Raw genomic sequence first — 16676 nt, 5'->3', positions numbered from 1 at the left:
CTTTCCTTATCCTTTCATCTCTGAGTTCCCTAGTCCCCCAACCAGAGGTCCAAAATAGTATAAGTTGCTAGATTGTGAAGGAGGTGAGTGAGAGAGAAAAGGAACCAACCCTGAAGGTAGACTGCAACCAACTACACACCCAAGGAAAGGAAAGAAGGGCTTTGAATGGAAGACTGAAGAAGATTGGTTAATATCTTGAATCGGATGCTTTCCAGTTACCAAGAAAAAGCAGCGTTTGTGTTTCTTGACTCATGACCCTGTGACTGTGTGACTTAAGAATGAGCAGAAAAATTATGGGATGTGCCAAATTTTCCATCCAGGGACAAAGAAAAATAACTCGCCCATGGGGGAAAAAAATGTTAATGGGTCAGTGTTGGTAAAAAACTAGAATTGCAGCAAGAGGGAAGAGATATGGGAACATAAGTATACGTATAACTGATGCACTTTGTTATAAAGCAGAAACTAACACACCATTGTAAAGCAATTATACCCCAATAAAGATGTTAAAAAAAAATAGAGTTGCTTTTTGATTACATCCTAGGAGTTCTACATTCACTGTACCAGGTACATTTGCAAAAGCCCCCGGTCCATCTCTTTAAAGCCCATAGAAGTTTAGAATCCAGAATACCAGTGTTTCAGCTGAGGCTATTCAATAGTCCTCACTGATTCAGTAACTGCTGTCTGCTTTGGGCTGAGCACTGTATTAGAAACTTTCACCTACGTTATGTCTTATCCTCATGGCAGTACACATTCTCCAGTGATGTAAGAGGTCAAGAGCATTTCACAGGCTCAGTCTCACTTAATCCCTCAAATACACTGTGATGTAGTTAGGGCAGTGTTGTTATGTTCAATTTTCTCCAAGGAAAATAAAGCTAGAGGAGTTAGACAAACTTACCAAAGACCATAGCACTAGTGAATGTTGGAGCTGCCCTTCCTCATCAGGGCACGTGACTCTCTCTCCTGGGTTCTGTCCAAAACACTCAACTCTTTTGTCGGCCCCATTGAAACCAAGAAGGACCCTGTGGAGCTTCTGGGCACGAAGCCTTTTTTGGCCCCGTTTCTTGCCGGCAAGACTCCAGCCTCCATGATCTCCCCTGAGTCCCAAAGGGCAGATTCGAACAGTTGAGAATCAAGGGAGGAGCAGGCAAGAGACCACCTGAGGCGAGATTCAAGGGACCAGAGAAGCTCATCAAGTTTAGGAGACGGACCACCTGAGACCCTGCACACACCCTAATCTTGTCAGCGACCCCACCCTTGAACCGTTATTATAAAGCCCTCCTCAAATCCTCCTGGATTGGGACACAGTTTTCGAGGCAGGAGCCTCGTGTCCCCCTTTGCCTGGCAAAGCAATAAAGTCATCCTTTTCTACTTCACCCAAAACTCTGTCTCTGAGATTCAGTTCAGCACCAATGCAGAGAGGCTGAGCTTTCGGCATCACCTTCACATGCTTTTTGCAAACTGTCTGTGTAGTATATATTTATAACTGACCACATTTGTTTTATTCTACTTTGATGAATCTTCATTTATAAACTTCACCCCTCTTTCTCTTTGGGGCCTATTTGATTCGCATTAATGCAGAAGTTTTGGCCTTCATCGGAAAAGTAATTGTGATAAAAAGAAAAGTTTGAGGAGACTATATTTTCTCTTTATTTGGTTATAGAAGTGGTTCTTTTTTCTTTTTCCTAACCCATATTTGGATATTAACTATTTCAAAGGACTCCTTTAAAAGGAGGCAGGCAGCTAACACAATGCAAATTCTTAGAAAGTAATCATTTCAATTCTAGGATGTGTCAGTCACCTTTGAGCTAGTAAACCACTCCTGCATGTTCCAGTAGATTATCTGAAACAGATAAGGCATTAGCTGCTTGGGTTGCCTTAACATAATATCATAGACTGGGTGGCTTAAACAGTAGAAATGTATTTTCTCAGAGTTCTGAAGGCTGGAAGTCCAAGGTTAAGGTGTTGCTGTCAAAGTTAGTTTTGGGTGGGGCCTTTCATCCTGGCCTGTAGGTGGCCGCCTTCTTGCTATGTCCTCCCATGGCCTTTCTTCTGTGAACGTGCAGAGAGAGCGTGCAGAGAGAGCGACAAAGGTCAAAAAAGAGACCTCTGTCATGTCTCTGCCTCTTCTATAAAGGTCAATAGTCTTATCTGATTAAGGCTCCACCATTATGACCTTATTTAACCTTTACTACCTCCTTAAGGGCTTTATCTCCAAATGCAGTCACATTGGGAGTTAAGACTTCAATACATGAATTTGACAGGGAAACAATTCAGTCCATAACAGGTAGCAACTGATCTCCAGTGCTGTCCCTAATATATAGTAAAACCAAGCAAATGTCCCTACTCCCCAAGCCCCTACTCAGAAAAGGAGCTCATCAAGGAGAAAAGAGAGATCTCTTGCATCTGTTTTCAGATATGAGAAACAGAGAGAGAAAGAGAAGACCTAAGTCCTTTGGATACAATCTCCCCATAACTCTGTCACATTTCAAATCTCCTCTACCATTGTCACTAAAGCAGAACATCTGGAAAGAGTCTTTCTTCCCTCTGAACCTCTCCAGCCCAAATAGCCTCCATTAAAAGACAGTATATAGGGCTTCCCTGGTGGCACAGTGGTTGAGAGTCTGCCTGCCGATGCAGGGGACACAGGTTCGTGCCCCGGTCCAGGAAGATCCCACATGCCGCGGAGCGGCTGGGCCCGTGAGCCATGGCCGCTGAGCCTGCGCGTCGGGAGCCTGTGCTCCGCAACGGGAGAGGCCACAGCAGTGAGAGGCCCGCGTACCGCAAAAAAATAAAATAAAAAAGATGTAAACAACCTCATAGATAAATAGGTAAGCTCTGGATACAGATTTATTACCTTCAAGTTGTAGTGTACCAAGTACTGGCTACATAATTGAGACAAGTCATGTAACGTCTCTCAGCTCAGTTGTTATTCCAGATCAAGAATGGATCCTGGTTTTCTGGGGCCTGAAGCTTTTATAAATTTGAAGGCCCCCTTTAAGAAAAAGAACAAAAAATTAAGGTACACAAATATATGGGAAAAGAAATCATAACAAATGACAAATTTTTAAAAGCTGGTAAATGCCACAAACATCACAAAAATCCAGAAAATAATATAATATTTTTATTAATTAACCTTGTGACACACATCTATAATATTTCCCCATGGTTTTGACTGCTTACCTTTTGATCACCTCTTCATATAATAAGAATGTGACAAAAATAATTTTCTGTAAAGAGAATAGAAAAAAAACTGAATCTTTCATTTAGCTTTGGTTGCACAAAATTTCCTTTGATTATCAATTGTTTAGAAAGGCTTCAGCGTCACAACTCAATATTGGTGATGTCGTGCAGAGTTTTAGGATTGCCAAGTGTGGGAAAAACTCTATAGAGCTTCTTTCACATTGAATTTGTAAGATTTCAGGACATTTAAAATTTTCTTTTGTAGCGGCTAACTTAAATTCTCTTTTAAGTGACAGCCCTCTAATTAACCAGTTTGCCCTGTAGGCAGCACAGAAGGTGGGAGTGTTCCTGGAATCCAGGCTGGCAGTAACTTAACTATGTATGGAAGGGACAGATAGTCACATAAATGTAGCTCATTAAACCCAAACTAAATATGTCCTCAACTCAACTTTCCTTAGAGAGACCCTTAAAACGCCCAAAGGTCTTTGGAGTCAGTGGATCATTGGGAAGATTGGAATGGAAAAATGCCGAGTGCGGTTTAAAATATCTTACTTTTGCAAATTTTACAGCGCATATAACTATGTGAACACATTGCTGGGACCTCTATCAGGGCTTTGGCTTTACTAGCCCCGTGGCATATCTTCCTCAAAGTCAGAATTCAGGGCAATGTTTTTATGAAGACAGAATAATGTGGGTGTGTGTTTCTGTGCGGTCAAGGGACTGAAGGTGGGATAGGGACCTGCTTGCAAGGGAATATCTTTATATTCTTTTAAATATCCAGGTCTACATTTTTTTTCTCCCTATTCATAATCCCTCCCAAACTCTTCCCTGTGGAGTCTTTTAAAATCCTTCCTTACTCTGTTTCACCTTTTTAAAAAATTTTTTTGGCTGTGTTGAGTCTGCGTTGCTGCGCTCGGCGTTTCTCTAGCTGTGGTGAGCGGGGGCTACTCTTTGTTGTGGTGCACAGGCTTCTCATTGCGGTGGCTTCTCTTGTTGAGGAGCACGGGCTTTAGGTGCGCGGGCTTCAGGAGTTGTGGCACGTGGGCTCAGTAGTTGTGGCTCACCAGCTCTAGAGCGCAGGCTCAGTAGCTGTGGCGCACAGGATTAGTTGCTCCGCAGCATGTGGGATCTTCCCAGACCAAGGATCGAACCCGTGTCCCCTGCATTGGCAGGCGATTCTTAACCACTGCGCCACCAAGGAAGCCCTGTTTTACCTTTATTAGAGGCAAGCAATTAGTTTGGTTTTAAAATGCAGACTGTTGATTTCCAACTGAGTGGGGAAAAAAGAAAAGAAAAGGTCAAAGAATCCCTCAGGTGAGTCACAAAGCTTTTTATGTATTTTTTAAACTCCATGTCTAAGAATTGGTGGGAAAGTGACAATTCATAATGGTTGAGTGGGAGGGAATGAAAAAATTGCAATTCTGTGACGACTTGGGCGTCACACCTTGCCTGTTAATGATTTACCGAATTAAATAGCAACACAGAGCGTGAGAAATTAGCAAACCCTGGCACTGAAAAAGGCAAGACTGCAGTCGTGATGGGAAGTGACAAACAGGACCAGTGAGGTGGAGGGATTCGCAATTCTAGATCACGATCCCACAAGTGGGGTCACTGGATGAGCTGCAGGAGGAAAAGGGGAAGAAAAAGGCCAAGTTGGAACCCTCCATGGTGGGAGCCAACCGGAAGGAACTCCTGGCACAAGAACAAGCAAAGGCTGCGCCCTCACTTCCACGTGACAGAGATGCTTCTAATAGGGAAGGAATAGGATAGTTAAGCAGGTAGTTGTAGAAGTCCCAGTAGGGGATTACAGATAGAGAGGGAAACCTAGGGAACTTTGGGAGACCACTGTAAGTTAATGATGGCTCGAGAAAGCTATCGGAACCTAGTGGAATGAAGCAGGCTTGCTTAACTATAAAGCCATAAATAAAAGCGCGAGATATGACCCAGGTCGTTATGTGAAAGAAAAAAACCAGGCCTGTATTCCACTGGTCAAGTTCAGCAAGACAATTATCCTTAAGACCAAGGACAGGAATTTAAGGGAAAGGTGACATTCCAAAGTAGGAGACCCTCATTATAAGGAAATGTGAGATGATTCAACATATTTTAGTATATGTAACTACCCTTCTGCTGATTTGAATAAGTGCTATGAAGGTCCTAGTTTGACCTCATAGGGTCAGAAACTCACCTGCTTGATATGAAGGAGAAGCTAGTGATGTAAGCCTGACGTCTACTCAAAGAAGGCAGTCTTTTCCCGTCCCCCACTTTCCTTCGATTATAAAAATGTAGCCCGCTTAATCCTCGGGGCAGAGCCCCCTCGCCTGCCCGCTTGCATCTCTCACAAGCGCCCTATATTAATAAATCTACTTCTTGCCTATCACTTTGCCTCTCTGAATTCCTTCTGTGCTGAGACACAAAGAACCTGAGCCTCAATAAGTCCAGACACCAGGTGAGTGACTCTAATTAAAAGACCGTGGGTTCAGGTCCCAATCTGAGTTACACGGTTTCACTTCAGTGGGGAAAAGAAAGGCAGCAAACAAGAGAACAATCTCTTTTCAAGAGTGACTACATTAGCATCCTGGCACAGAACAAGGACCCTTGCCACTAAAAATAAAATAATTAAGATCCAATCTCCATCCTTTCACTGTTACATTCTTCTCAGGCTTGGTAAATAAACTCACCTTCCCCAACCTCTGTTTTAATAAATGCTTAATAGCCTTAAGGAGGCCTGAACTCATACATGTGGATCTCAGAGATATTGTGGGTTTGGTTCCACAATAAAGCAAATGTTGCAATAAATCGAGTCACGTAAATTTTTTTGGTTACCCGATACATATAAAAGTTGTGTTTACACCCTACTGTAGTCTATTAAGTGTGCAATAGCTTTTGTCTAAAAAAAGTACTATGTACATACCTTAATTTAAAAATATTTTATTGTTAAAAAATGCTAAGCATCTTCTGAGCCTTCAGGAAACAGTCATCTTGTTGCTGGTGGAGGGTTTGAAATATTGCAAGAGTGACCTGAAGGTGACACGGAGACGCAAAGTAAGCAAATGTTGTTGGAAAAATGGCGCTGAGAGACTTGCTCTGAACAGGGTTATCACCCACCTTCAACTTGTAAAAAATGCAGTATCAGCAAAGCGCAAGGAAACGAGGTCTGCCTGTACTCAGCAGAGGCTCCCCAGAGATATCCAACCTATAATTTAGAAGAGATATTTCAGTAGTTAGAAAGACAAGAAGATTGAAATGTGGTGGTTACAGGTGTATGTTTGTTTTTTTTCCTTTCCTCCAAGCTTGGTTAGAAGTATGAAGATTCACTTTCCAAAGAGAGAATTGTTTCACGGGATAATTTTCAGGGTTGTAACCTGAAAGGTAAATTTACTTAAGGAGCGTGATTTCAGCATAGTTATAACCTGCTAGAGAAGGCAATTCAGGTGTCCCAGTCACCAAATGCCACGCTGACCCAGATTCAGAGTGGAGGAAGCGCCTAAGTGTCACCAGGCAGTTTGAATGCTGATTGAACAGGGATTCTATTTTCATTTTTTTTTAATGCCATGTCTTAAAAAAAAAAAAGCCCCGGGGCATGCAAAAAGTAAAATATACCCATCATTAAAATATTTAAATTCACCAGCAGAAGTGATTAATAAAACATCCAAATGAAACAGTTTACAAAAAGTGGTCTCAACCTGTCTGGTCTAAAATAGAACACTCAACCCAGCCAGCTCATTTTCTCCAATCATCACCCTCCAAAAGTTTCTCGCAATTCTACAGTAACGTACTAAGCACCTATTCCTATTCCAGAAAAGACACTCTGCAGTTGGAAAGATGATCACATGTCGTTCTCACGTATTTATAATTAATAATCGAGATATTATATTCTGACCTGATTTATTCATCCCCAGAGTCTACCGGGTAAGGTCATAAAGCAGGATTAACAGCCAAACACAGCCTTCAGGCAGATTTTTGTTTAACCCACTCAGTTTTTCAAAAATATTTGAATTATTTATTTGCCAATATTTTAAAAACCAAGTAATTTCACACACACACACACACACACACACACACACACACACACACACACACACGATTGGGCTCATTTTATGCCCAGAACTGAACTGAGTAATGGCTACCTATTAGGTGAAGTGCTCAGGGGCTTGCCACAATTTTCATAGCTCCCATTCTTTTGTACTCAGCAACCTCCTTTATTTAGGATACTGGGCTGGTTCATGCACATAAGTTTGCAACCTATGCTATAAAGATGCAAACAGAGTTCAGTGGCAATACACAGAATGGACAGGCAGTTAGCGGGCAGCAGGAAATAGGGGCCATATGGGAAAAGGCATCACATGAGTCAGATACTGACAGACAGGCAGGACTGTACAGGTGGAAACAGAGGAAAAGGGCATCCTAAAGGAATGAATCACATCGGTAACATGACAGAGATAAGAAAGGGCAAAGACTGTCCAGTAGTCTGGTATGACTGTATGACCCATATATATGATGGGAAATAAAGAGGCTGGAATGGTAGACATCCGCCAGAGAGAAGAAGGCCTAGGCCACAGTTTGGTAATCTAAGTTTTAAAGTAGAGAAGCTATGAAATCAGAGCTGTGCTTTAGGATAACTTTCCTATTAAACTCTCATAACCTATAAGAATCCCTTGGGCTTCCCTGGTGGCACAGTGGTTGAGAGTCCGCCTGCCGATGCAGGGGACATGGGTTCGTGCCCCGGTCCAGGAAGATCCCACATGCCGCGGAGCGGCTGGGCCCGTGAGCCATGGCCGCTGAGCCTGCGCGTCCGGAGCCTGTGCTCTGCAACGGGAGAGGCCACGGCAGTGAGAGGCCCGCGTATCGCAAAAAAAAAAAAAAAAAAAAAGATTCCCTTGAGTTACTGTGACAACTATCCCCAAACAGCAGAATCCTTGTCCTTAACTGTATTCTATGTCCCTTCTGAAGTATGAGCTCATCAATATCACATTCAACCGACAGTTTAGAACGCAAGAACTCACTTTCTTCCAGGGTTTGGATGGAATACAGATGTAGTGGGGAGGATATTGAACTTCCTGTCAAAAACCAGGGCTCTCTTATCAAAACTCCACCACTTACTCTGTGCTCTTGGGCAAGTGGCCAACATTCCGTGACATTTCCTGTAAAATGTTGATAATAATAACCTTCTTCATAAGGCTGTTGTTAAAATTAAATGTAACACAGAGTACAGTATTTGAAAGCACAATGTAATGCAAATAAGTTATATTATTATTGTAGACATTGGGTTGTTCAGGTTCTAATCTTTTCCTTGTCTTTAACGTTCCCCAAGAAGACTGTCTATCTCTTATGCTTTCCGTCCAAGCCTTGACCCCTTTATTTTATTAATATGGCCTTTGATGGGTCCTACTGAGTTGGTTCTCTTGATGATATCCCAGGGTTTGAACCAACCACTGGTCTCAGTTGATTTCCAGTAACTTAAGCCCATTGTCCTTCTTCCCAATGACCTACATATATATTCAAATTCATTCTTTATAAGCTCTTAGCATAATTTAAAATGCAAAGCTCTCCTGTTCTTGATTCTGGCTTTATCAACATAGCTCTTATCATTGTTAATAATACTCCAATTTCTCTAACTTGTTTTCACACACCTAAGATAAATTGCTGAATAAAAACTATTCCAATAAATAAATAAACAAAAACACCAAAGATCTGAAAAACAGTTTTTTGGGGATTTTTTTGCGGTACGCGGGCCTCTCACTGTTGTGGCCTCTCCCGTTGCGGAGCAGAGGCTCTGCACGCAGAGGCTCAGCGGCCATGGCTCACAGGCCCAGCCGCTCCACAGCATGTGGGATCTTCCCGGACCGGGGCACGAACCCGTGTCCCCTGCATGGGCAGGCGGACTCTCAACCACTGTGCCACCAGGGAAGCCCTGAAAGACAGTTTTTGGAAGAGGGTAAACAGAGAGATAAGGTGAATATCAGGATACCAGAGCTGCCTTTGTCCAGAGGGAAGTTACTTATGCCACAAACTTTGTGTTTAAGTGAGTAGTGTTGGTCATGGGGGGCTAGAGATGTAGAGCTTGGGGGGCTTTGGGGAGATACTCCTCATACACAGCTGGGGCCCCAGATTATACCCTAACCAGTTAAGGGTGAAGTAGACCTAAACAGTTCCTCTCTTTCCCCAACCAATGTAAATCCACAGAGGACCACCTTGGGGGTGGGCCTGAAGGGGAGAGGAAAGTAAAAGGCAAAAGAAAAGGAAGACATCCCGATGGCTGCCCAGTGGCCCTTGGGAAGCATACGATGATGCTGCGTGTCATACACACGGGATGGAGATGCAGAGCTGCCCCAACCCTAAACTTGGTCCACAGAAGTTCAATCTGGAGGCTCCTCAGCACCTGGGAGGAACAAAACAAAGCCTCTCTCCTCCCACAAATAATTTTTCAAGAATAAGAAGTAGCAAGCAGTCACATAGTATCATTCACACAGGAAAATAAGACTGCACAAGCATAAACAAAACCGCAACAGAAGAAACAGCTCTAACAACGATTCTGTGTATTTGAACCATCAGTCTAGTTGGGGGTGACATGTACAGACATAACTAAAATTCAAAGCAGAGGAACTTTCAAATTGAGAGAAGTACAGAATGTCACTTAGGATGGGAGAACGTTGCCTTCTGTGCAATGAGGCGTTGCATCAAAATCACAGCTCCACCATCTGTGTTGTTCCAGGACAGAGGTTGCTAAGAGGTCAAGTGACAATAGACAGATGATTGAGCCAGGCGGAGCCACGGGGAAGGGTTACACCCTGCTACTTGCTAGTGCTACTACTGTTTCCAAATCTTAGTTTCCTCTTCTATAAAAGGAACAATGACTATTTCAAGGGGGTTTTGAAAACCTCCTTGAGTTGGCTTCAAGTGACATAATTATACTGAAATATAAGTGCTTAATAACGCCACTTGCTTTTATTAGAATTTTTCACGCAAGAGTAAAGGCACATATCTTAGTGCTGTTATATAGGATGCTGTTTTAAAAAGCGGGGTGAAATAAATCTCCTTGCACCAACTATAAAATACTACCCAATTCCTGGAACCCCAAAATGGACACACTCAAATGGCAACCAAATTATGCAGAAGCACCAAAGAACACACTTAAGCTTATAAATTCACATCCTAGAAATGATGAATAAACCAATTTCCTGCTGGATCGCTCTGTACCCAAAGACAATGCTTGCAGTAAGAAAAATCAGAGGCAATCTCAGAAAGACCAAAGTCTCTTGTAATTTTAAGTGGCCAGGAAATTACCAGAGCACTGAGAGAAGAGTAAACCAAACCGATCATCCCAGAGGCCTCTTTTGCACTGGAGACCAAGCCTTCATCCCCACTGTAGTAACCAATCAAGGGAGGACAGAGCCATGTGATTGCAGGGCTTCCTCTACCAGTGATGGCCGTCATGGTCTGCAGGAGGAGAAAGGGAGAGCAGCCATCAAGATAACACAGCCTGAGTCATTTCTAGCTGGTGCCCTTATAAATAGGCTTCAGGTGTCCAGAATAATTTCTTCCAATAAAGGCCAAACATACAATTCTCAGGGATGTCCTTATGAGTTTATGCTGCTTGTACACCTGTCAGAACTGATGCCTCCTTCTATTTCCATCTTTAGACCAAGCTAACAAGTCAGGTTATTTTTCAGGAAATCATTCCATGTGTTCCACTCAAAGCCAAGTTTGAAAGCTCAATGAGCCCCCACGGAGCAATGGTTTTAATTAAGCTGGCTTCACCTTTTTCTATCAACAAGGTAGGAATTCCGTCTCCTCCACCCCTCTCTCTCATCCATACCCACCCCTCCTTTTGTATTCCCTATCTTGGTAAAAAGCCACCACTATTTACCTGATAGAGCTGGAACCTAAGCGTCATCCTCTAATATTCTCTGTCCTGAAACATCTACAAATTAACTGGTTACCTCTCCTGACAACGCTATCTTCTCAAGATCTTGAATCTGTGACTATATCACCATTTGCATGGTCACTGCCCATTTGGACCCTCAGCACTTCACACCTGGGCTAAATACAAGTCTCCTCACCCCTTTAGAACCGCCTTCCCCAAAGACTGATTATTAGAAAACAGAGATTTGACCAATTCACCGTCTTACTTAAAATCATTCACTGGATCCCATCACCTCCAAGAAAAGACACAAGATTTTTGGCAACTTACCCAAGACCTTTCACTGCACCACTTCTGCCCACATAGATCCTACAGGTGCTCTGGGCTGTATAGAAATATCTACAGATCGGTCATGATGCCAGGATCTGTCACCCTCCAAGTCTGTGTGGTTCCTTTCCCTGGAAAGCTTTTCCTCCCTCGCCTTCCCCACCAATCCAGCTGGTTCACTTCTACTCATCCTTCATGACTCAAATTAACCATCAAATCATTCAGAGATCTTTTGCCACTTTCCCTCTACACTCCTGTAGAATTAGTGTGAAAGCTAGATGAGCCTTCAGGGACCTGTGGTTTTAATTAGGCTGACTTCATGTTTTTGTTGTTCCTCAACCTCAGACTGTTGACATTTTGTGCCGGATAAGTCTTTGCCGTGGGGGCCCGTTCTGTACATTGTAGAATATTTAGCACCATCTTTGGCCTCTACCCACTAGATCCCAGTAGCGCCCTCCCCCCAAGGTATAACAAGCAAAAATATCTCCAGACATTGCCAAATATCCCTTGGGGGCGAAATCATTTCCATTGAAAACCACTGCTATAGTATTATATAAACATCATTCCTCTGCTTTAAGGGTCAATTAGCTCTATCACCAATTTCTTTGATCTGAGAGAACAGAAGCACAAACAGATTAAAGTGACTCTGTGTCTGCCACATACAGTATATGCATAAGAAACTCATCTTGAGTGTCCCACTGACCTTGGCAAAGCTTCTTGCTTCTCTATTCATACAAACAGGATAACTTGTCATACAATCTTCATCTGGCCAATGTATACAAACAATCCTTTAGCAGGTCTCTTTGAATCCATCCTGACAGCGTAGCTCAGATTTCTTTCTGTAATAATTCTGAGATGTATTTGAAGGCTTGGGTAAAACTTTAGCTGCTTCGGAGCTGATCACTTTGCAGTGGTAACCATATAAACTATTTATGGTATTCCCATTTCTCTCTTTTTTTTTTTTTGCCTGTGTTGGGTCTTCATTGCTGTGTGTGGGCTTTCTCTAGTTGTGGCGAGCTGGGGCTACTCTTCATTGCAGTGCATGGGCTTCTCATTGAGGTGGTTTCTCTTTTTGCAGAGCACGGGCTCTGGGTGCATGGGCTTCAGTAGTCGTGGCATGCAGGCTCAGTAGTTGTGGCTCACAGGCTCAGTAGTTGTGGCACATGGGCTCAGTAGTTGTGGCACATGGGCTTAGTTGCTCCGTGGCATGTGGGATCTTACCGGACAAGGGATCAAACCCGTGTCTGCTGCACTGGCAGGTGGATTCTTAACAACTGCGCCGCCAGGGAAGTCCCATATGGTATTCTCATTTCAAACCATCTGGTTCTGAGTTCTTCACCCCAACAACACATCCTAGTTTAAGCACACTACTCCAGGATCCTGAAAGTGAGAGGCAAGCATTGAATATGACGCTTCTCAAGACACGAATGCTCAGGCAGAAGAAAACAAACCAATCTAAACAAAGCCGTAAAATGCCCAGTAGACTGGAGATTTCCACCCTCACATCCATAGCAATGATAGTCTGCCTTGAGCAGTTCACTTATCACTACAAGCTGTGAGAACAGCTCAGTTTCTACCCTTCCAGTACCCAACACTGCAGACCAAAGCCAAACTGTAAGAGTAATATATTTTTAAACTTAAAATGGAGAAGTAGCACCGTTAGGCATTTTCAAAGCCATACAATTCATATTCTGGTAGCCGTGGGGATGAGGTAACCTTAGCATTCATAAAGTGCTGAGAACAGAGTTGCTTAACCCAGAGATCGGTCCACTGAATGGTGACCTCTTTTATTTCATCTCCTCTGGTATAAAAGCCTCCTCTCCTGTGTGCTACCAAAAAAGATAGAGATTTTCTTTCATTTTTGCTTACACAAGCTCCTTGAAATGGGAGGAAAGGGTTTTTGTTACCTAGAGTGCTTGAGTGAGATGTGGAAATATATTTCCTCTTCTTCCTTCGTGGGAGAGAGAGAAAAATAAAAGGTAGACAGTGATGGCTCTAGAAACCCAAATGCTAAAATCACCCCAAGCAACATGAAAGAACCTCAAAATAATGCTGAGTGAAAGAAGCCAGACCAAAAAGAGTACATAGTCTATGATTTCATATGTATGAAAATCTAGAACATGCAAACCAATTTATAGTGGCAGAAAACAGATGAGGGTGGAGAAAGGGCATGGAGACGTGAGAGAGGGGGATTACAAAGGGTCAAAGAAAACTTTTGAGGTTGATGTCTAAGTTCATTTTCTTGATTGTGGTTATGGTTTTATGAGGGTATGTATATGTAAAATTGTACATTTTAAATATATACAGTTTATTATATGTCAACTGTACCTCCACAAAGCTGTTTAGAAGTTCCAACTGTTTGTTGTTAGTATATAGAAATATAATAGATGTTTATAAATGGACCCTTTATCCTGCAACTTTGCTAATCTCACTCGTTCTGATAATGCTTGCTATTGTTACTATTATTGTTGGCGTTGTGATTAAAATCATAAACATTAAAAAAAAAAAAAGAAGCCCAAGTGCTTTCTGGAAGAAGAAAACATAAAGAAATGTGGAACTAAAGGAGACTTCCAGACTCTACATGGTGAACATGAAGGCAGGTTGAGAATACTTACAATCGCTTGGGTCGTGTCCAAGTCCTGCAATGAACTTTATGGCCCAGCTGAGGCAAAGCCATGTAAGTCAGAACTCTAGAAAATGTCTGAGAAGAATTCACTAGTTGCCATTGCAATTACCAGTCAAGGGTAAAATTGATCTTGGAAATGTCCATGGTGTCAGTATTTCTGAAACACCTCCTTTTTCAAACATTTGTCATCCTTTCGATACTAATCCTTGTGGTTCTAAAGTTTGCCTCTAGTGGAAAGGAGAGCCCCACCTATGATCATTTAGTACATGATGCATTCTTATAGTCTTGAATTTGAAAATCCTTGGAATCACCTGGCATTAGAGCCAACCTTACCGCAGCAGGAAATTAACACTTTAATTAACATAACACCTTAGCAAGAGATAAAATGAAACATGCCTATCTCCAGAGAGGACGATAGATACAGAGTTCTATTAGAAGTTAGTTTTCCTTGTTTGGATTCGACATGCATGTATCATTATATCTTCAGTGCTTTTTTTGGTTTCTTGATTGACCTTCCCTGATGTTCAGTTACGCTTGCTCAAATGAGGACAAATACGTTGAGATGTGTACTTGGTGTGTGATAGATTATATAAGAGCCTTCAGTAGCATGGCTGATTTAAGCTCAGACTTTAGGTAATTACACAGCTCAGGAAATTACATTTTATAATACCTGGGAGAAAGGAGTTACTAACCTAGTTCTAGGGTTTGAGATCTGAAGAGTAGTGATTATTTATTTGCATGCTTTTATTATTATTTATGTCCCAATATTGTATATATAGTTGTAATTATAATTTTCTTGTTATCTTCAGCAAGATTATTTCATTTTTTCCAAGGAGATCCTAAGCATTATTTCAGTAGATTAGAGTTCATATTACCAACATCTCTAAATGATATTGATGATATTATCTTATCATGGATACTCAACATCTGAACAATTTATCTGCAACCGAGGTAATGAGCTCCTCGCCTTTCAGAAACCTCTATTTTAGAACACGGCTATCTTTGCTTTAACATAGAATTTTAAATCTTAGCTATAGATGTAGACAGAAAGAGCAAAGTTTTAGATAGGGTAAGATTAGGCGCTCAGTCTAATATATTAAGTGCCTCTTTCTCCACCTTTGCTTCTTATTCAGTCCTCTTCTCTTTCAACTTCACATATTCTCCAGGACCTCAATTATTCTCTCTATACTGATAAATGTCAAATGTATACTCAAGCTCAGATCTCTTGTTTCTATGTACATGCTTCTCCATCCCACCTGGATAAACAATGGGCACGTCAGAGTCAACATACGTAAAAGTAAATTCATCTCCTCTTTGGCTTCCAAACTCGCTGTGCTCGGTAACTCAATGAATGACATATTCATCCCCTCGGTTATCCAAAGCAGAAAACTAGAAGTCACCTTTGAGTCATCTTTCCCTTGCCCCACACCCAAGCAATCACAGGGCTTGTCAATTCTCCCTTTGATATTTCTCAAATGTATCCTATTTCTATTGCCAGTCAGTTCAAACCATCATCATCTCTTGCACTGTCTGCTAATTGTTTTCCCTTCCTTCACACTGACCACCTCCAATTCAGTCTTCACGGTATAGGCAGGGCAACCTCCCTAAAAGAGAAATCTAATTCACCCGCTCTACTTCAAATTCGTCTATTCCTTCTCTTGCTCTCTGAATAAAGTCCCTTAACAATTCAGACTGCTCTCCCTCCCTGCCTCAAGCATCACCACTCTTCACCCTTAACTCTCTATCTTAAACATATTGTACCACTTGTACATTCTCTTTCCTCAGGGTTAACGACAACTGTTCCCTTTACTTAGAAAACTTTCTCTTTCTACATTTTCCCTTATTTAGGTAATTACAAATCATCCCTTAGGTATCAGCTCAAGCATTATCTCTTAAAAAGGCATTCCTGGGCCACCAATTTTCCCTCACTCCCTCACTCCGAAAGCTGGATTATCTGGCTCTCCTGTGATGCCTATTCCATCATAGTATTTTTCACTCTCTAATGATAACTTATGGACATCTTATTATGGGCCAGACACTGTGCTAAATGCCGACATAGGTTATGTCAGAGGTTCTGAACGAAGAGCTCATGGACCAAATTTAACATATAGGTATTTTGTTTGACCTAACGGGGTTTAATATTTCATTAATTAAAAGTGACTATATTTTTAATCAAAATATTTCAAATTTAAAAATCTGGATTTATGGCTTCCTTTGAAAAATTATTAAATCCGACAGTATTGGATCCACATTTCTGAACACGGCAGCAATAAGCCATACTTAAATTGTAGCTATGCTCCTTAATGGCTGTGTTATTCTGTCAGAGCTGCCATAACTAAGTACACAGACTGGGTGACTTAGACAACAGAAGTCATTCTCTCATGGCTCTGGGGACTAAAGGTCCAAGATCAAGGTATTGGCAGACTGGTTTCTTCTAAGGCCCCTCTCCTTGGCTTGCAGACAGCCGTCTTCTTACTATGTCCTCACATCGAATTTTCTCTACACATTCACATCCCTGGTGTCTCCCTTGTGTGTCAAGGCAGGTTAGTGTCAAAGACAGCAAGCTCCAGAGCCAGGAAGTTGAAGTCTGAATCCAACTGTGTGACTTTGGACAATTTATTTAATTTCCCAGTATTTCATCTGAAAAATGGGGATAATAATAGTCCCTATCTTCTAGGGTTA

The sequence above is a fragment of the Phocoena sinus genome, chromosome 21 (assembly GCF_008692025.1).
Source record: "Phocoena sinus isolate mPhoSin1 chromosome 21, mPhoSin1.pri, whole genome shotgun sequence".
Classification (NCBI taxonomy): Eukaryota; Metazoa; Chordata; class Mammalia; order Artiodactyla; family Phocoenidae; genus Phocoena; species Phocoena sinus.
This window is presented reverse-complemented; position numbering follows the sequence as displayed.